Source organism: Gymnoscopelus microlampas (assembly GCF_963454915.1).
Source record: "Gymnoscopelus microlampas genome assembly, chromosome: 10".
NCBI lineage: Eukaryota > Metazoa > Chordata > Actinopteri > Myctophiformes > Myctophidae > Gymnoscopelus > Gymnoscopelus microlampas.
Genome location: NC_139947.1, coordinates 51,992,536 through 51,997,587, shown reverse-complemented (window position 1 = coordinate 51,997,587; position 5,052 = coordinate 51,992,536).

Here is a 5,052-nt window from a genome sequence, read left to right as displayed (position 1 = left end):
GGTCCCATTTGTACACTCTCAGAGTTAAATGAACATTAATGATGATGGTACAGTGTAGATTGGGAACCCCAAGAAATCAAAATGGTTGAGTCCCTGGCACATCTTTTCGAATGGGGGTCCGTGGGCTAATATGTGTCAATTTGGGGGTCCTTGACGCGAAAAAGGTTGAAAACCACTGCTGTATTGTAATATGGATGCTGTATTGTAATATGGACAACACAATGCAAAAGCCCCACGATGACAGCAAACAGAAAAGACATTAGTATAGTGTAGTATAGAGCCCTGACGGACTGGCTCTGCTCAACCATATAGGGGTTGAAGTGGTTCAAACAGGTGGTGTGTCCAAGATAAAGCTCCTGTCAGGAACACCAGCTATAGATCTCAGGGTTCCTCATCATAACACCCCGCCTTCCTTTGTGTGAGAAGTCATGTGCTTCCTCTGGGCCCCACACCACACAGAGAGAGAGAGAGAGAGAGAGAGAGAGAGAGAGAGAGAGAGAGAGAGAGAGAGAGAGAGAGAGAGAGAGAGAGAGAGAGAGAGAGAGAGAGAGAGAGAGAGAGAGAGAGAGAGAGAGAGAGAGAGAGAGAGAGAGAGAGAGAGAGAGAGAGAGATAGGCCCCTTGAGGTTGGGGGGCCACGCCACAAACACTTCACCTTTTCACATTTCAAGAAATAAAGACATACAGTATGTTAACTATTTCCAATCTAGTGTCGTTATAATGTCTTTGTTTTTATGTGGACACCAGTGATGCAGTCATGTGGACTGTTGGGGCACTGACCTATGCAGGGGTATTCATATTGTAGGCCTAATATTCATTGGTGTTAATTGCCATAGTTAAGAATTTAAACAAGACATGTTTTTTATTCTTTAATATTTATCACTTTAATTTTCCTTGGCTTGTGAACTAACTGCTACACAAGTGTTTCCTGTGGGGGGGGGGCTCCCCTGTTTCTAACCACAGCTTCCTCTGTTTTGCAACGTACAACACAATGTACACACAACGTACAACACAATGTACACACAAACTATACACAATATATAGGCCTACCATATAGGAAGATATATGCGCACGCACGCACGCACGCACACACACACACACACACACACACACACACACACACACACACACACACACACACACACACACACACACACACACACACACACACACACACACACACACACACAGGCCCATTAGTTCTGGCTTCCGTCCAGCCAGGGTTTCCTCCCTCCTTCCACTGTGTGCTCTCTCTGCTCAGAGCCTCACAGATCTACAAGCAGAGGGATGGGTGTCAACAGATCTACAAGCAGAGGGATGGTGTCAGCAGATCTACAAGCAGAGGGATGGGTGTCAGCAGATCTACAAGCAGAGGGATGGTGTAAGCAGATCTAAGTACAAGCAGAGGGATGGGTGTCAGCAGATCTACAAGCAGAGGGATGGTGTAAGCAGATCTACAAGCAGAGGGATGGGTGTCAGCAGATCTACAAGCAGAGGGATGGTGTCAGCAGATCTACAAGCAGAGGGATGGGTGTCAGCAGATCTACAAGCAGAGGGATGGTGTCAGCAGATCTACACACAGAGGGATGGGTGTCAGCAGGCTGCAGACACACTGACACCATAATCCTGTGTCAGTCCAGATGCATCCAGTGGGGAGAGAGAGTGAAGGAGCTTCCACTTTGTGGGAGAATAGAGGCCTGTTTGGAGTCTTATCTCTCTCTCTCTTCATGATTAACCAGACCTCTCTCTCTCTCTCTCTCTCTCTCTCTCTCTCTCTCTCTCTCTCTCTCTCTCTCTCTCTCTCTCTCTCTCTCTCTCTCTCTCTCTCTCTCTCTCTCTCTCTCTCTCTCTCTCTCTCTCTCTCTCTCTCTCTCTCATATGTCCTTTCCTGTTACTTAGTTACCAGTTGCCACGATTTGCCTGGGCCGCTTGTGTTGCCATGGTGACCGTGCCCCGTTCTGTCGTCTCCTCCTGGCTGCCTCTTGGCTCTGCTGTCCCAGTGGCCTGTAACCACCCCCCCCCCCCCTCCCCCCTCCCCCCCTTAACCCACCCCTAACCCACCCCAGAGCACACACACACACACACACACCAGCCAACCCCATCCCACCCCACCCTACACACCAGACCTGCACCCACGGCCCCCTGCCTGGCTGCCTCATGGTCCCATACGGCTGTCAGTGTGTGTTGGTGTCCCACTGCCCCCCCCAACCGCCGCCCCCAACCCCCTCCCCCACCACCACATCAGTAGAACCACCCCTGGCCTGGCTGTCTTATGCTGACATTTATTTTTTAATCCATTTTTAAAAACATAATAAAAAACATAAAAATTGTACTTTTTCTCCCCTATAATGTCCAAAATAGGGAGGCCTGTGGTTGAAAGTGGTTAAATGAACACAGGGTTTTTACTGTGTGGGGGAAGAGCTGAATATAATGACAATAAATATTGTTAATATAATGTTGATAATGATAATAATATGAATAACAGTGTTTATAGAGTTCATATAATAAAGGCTGAATATGCAGATGTCACACTTATCATCTCCGTACAATTACAGGATGTGTCAAACACATAGGAACCAACCGGCTGTCATTAGCTCTTTAAACTACAAGGTTTTATGCTGATTTCAACTGCTGTATAAACTTTGTACGGAACAGCACAGAACTGTATTAATGAAGTGTTAAAAGAAGGATTATTGATCAGTGGAGTTGTCTCTAGGACAAGCTCTCTGGACAGCATGGCGACACAAAGGAGGAGCAATTCTACATTTGGCCATCGGGAGGCAGTAGTTGACAAATTGTCACTTGAGATCGGTACAGGATCAGACTTGGGCCACACAATGTAAACTTCGTTCCAGTAGCGTATGGTGGGTTCTAACGTGGACCGGGCCAGATTCTTAACCCCCCCCCCCCCCCCCCGGCCGGCGGGGCTCGCGCAACGATGGTTTGACGGGGAAACCGGTTTTTAATGGCCACCCATTAACAATCCGGCCGAATGCAAATAAGCCCGATTTGAAAACAAAGGCGAATTTCTGTGGTTGGCTACAACTGAATGGGTGATGGGGTGCTAATGTTGTTATGTTGATTTTTTGTTTTTTTCCCCTGGGGGAGCAGAGTTTTCCAGACCGGGCCATGGCCCCATTGGCCTCTATGACGATACGCCCTTGCTTCGTTCACTACTAGTCTCACACTGACTCCATATTCACTTATTTTGTCTACCAGTCATCGTTCAATCTCTCTCACACATCCTCTCTCACTCTCTTTGTCTCATCATCTTCATTTCTTTCTCCAATACCTCGGTGTAATAGGCTCTATGCACAGCAGCCATATTGTGAAGACAATCACAGGTGTTACCAATGATACCAATGAAGGCTCTGTTCCTCTGCTATTTAGTGTAGCACAGTGGTTCTCAGATTTTTCAATTTCCACGACCCCCATAACTCTGAGAGTGTACAAATGAAACCAAATGGACCCGTTACACACTCGGGTAAGGGGCCATTTGGAAACCCCTTAAGGAACCATGAGGGTCCCTGGACCCAAATATTAGAGCCACTTCCAGTGTTTCCAGTGAGCCAACATGCACAATATCAGCACCCTGACTCTGTTTGACCAGGAATGGAACAGAGCCCTCATTAGTATCATTGGTAATGTAAGCGACGTGGGTGTGGGTGCAGAATAGATTCAGTTCAACACGGTAATAGGTTCTTCTCAATCACTTTTACTAAAGTCTCTCGAGCCAAACAGTACAGTCAAGACGTGTAAACATTGAATGAATGGAATTCCCCCGGTCGCGCTCTCTCTCTCTCTCTCTCCTTCCCTCTCTAGCTTTTCCCCACAGCGCCCCCAGCGGAAACTCACATCACTGAACAGTGGTTATTTCTTATAACCTAACAATACTCCATGGCTGCATTTCACTCTTACATATCTTCCCCCCCTTACAAAAGAAGCGTCCCGCTTCAAACAGCCAAAAACAAACTGAAAGTGTGACTATAATAAACAGCATGCACATGTCACCACATAAGGATACATCACAAATAATAATAGCATACAATGTCTTTTTTTTTTTTTTTTTTTTTTTTTTTTTTTTTTTTTTTTGTATTTTCGTTTTTCTTCTTACTTTCTCAACTCCTTCAGTCCAGACGGAATTAGACCACCTAATCAAGGTTTCTACATTCACTTGAGGCTAAGAAAAAAAACAACAACGTGGAAGTAGCCGACTGTACTTAGGCTAAGCTAAGCTACCGGTTAGCACACCGTTAGCCTAAAACTCCGGAGAGACTTAAAGTTGAGCAAAATCCCAAAGTTGAGCAAAAATCCCAACAGCCACCGCTGCCACCAGTGTAAGCGACGTGGGTGTGGGTGCAGAATAGATTCAGTTCAACACGGTAATAGGTTCTTCTCAATCACTTTTACTAAAGTCTCTCGAGCCAAACAGTACAGTCAAGACGTGTAAACATTGAATGAATGGAATTCCCCCGGTCGCGCTCTCTCTCTCTCTCTCTCCTTCCCTCTCTAGCTTTTCCCCACAGCGCCCCCAGCGGAAACTCACATCACTGAACAGTGGTTATTTCTTATAACCTAACAATACTCCATGGCTGCATTTCACTCTTACAGTAACACCTGTGAATGTCTTCACAATATGGCTGCTGCGCATAGAGCCTATAATGAGGAGACTCCTCTAATCAACTCCCCCATGACACCTGTTTATGACTCACTTCAGAGATCTCTACCACGGTCTCCGTTCTACCACATTTGTGTCGATCCCGGATGTCACTGCTCGGTCAATGCTAGATGTGAAAACTCAAACTGGCTTTTTCTAAAGAGGCCCTGGAGACAGCAGGGTTTGACTGAGCAGGAAACAGGCGTACAATCTAGACCACAATGTGTGTCAAAAGGCACACAGAGCGTAGCGCTCGGGTGGTGCAGAGATAAAGTGTCTGCCTACCACAACGGACGCTGTGGGTTCAAATCCACCGTGGTGCATCCGGCTTTGTCGAGCGTCTATAAGAACACGATTGGCCCAGTGTTCGGGGGAGGGAAGCTGCCAACCCGGGGA